Source organism: Eimeria tenella, genomic scaffold, assembly GCF_000499545.2.
Source record: "Eimeria tenella Houghton genomic scaffold, Eth_scaff2992, whole genome shotgun sequence".
Lineage (NCBI taxonomy): Eukaryota > Apicomplexa > Conoidasida > Eucoccidiorida > Eimeriidae > Eimeria > Eimeria tenella.
The window spans coordinates 1,972-2,294 of record NW_013542865.1 but is presented as its reverse complement, the minus strand read 5'-3'; positions in this window follow the sequence as shown (position 1 = coordinate 2,294).

The following is a 323-nucleotide window of genomic DNA, read 5'->3' as shown; positions in this document are numbered from 1 at the left end:
AGCAGCAGCAGCAGCGGCGCGGGGCCCCTGCCAGCACGAGTGCCACACGGAGCTGGGCCTCTACCGCTGCAGCTGCCCCGCGGGATTCAAGTTGTCTCCAAATGATTTTGCTTCTTGCTTCGACAGAAATGAATGTCTTGAGGGTTTGGGAGATGGCCAGCCGGCCTGCAGCAGCGACGGCTCGCAGCGCTGCAGCAACTTGCCGGGATCTTACAGCTGCTCCTGCGCCCCTGGCTACGCCCTCAAGGCCAGCAGCAGCAGCAGCAGCAGCAGTAGCAGCAGCAGCGGCGGCGGCGGCGGCAGAGGCGGCAGAGGCGGCGCGG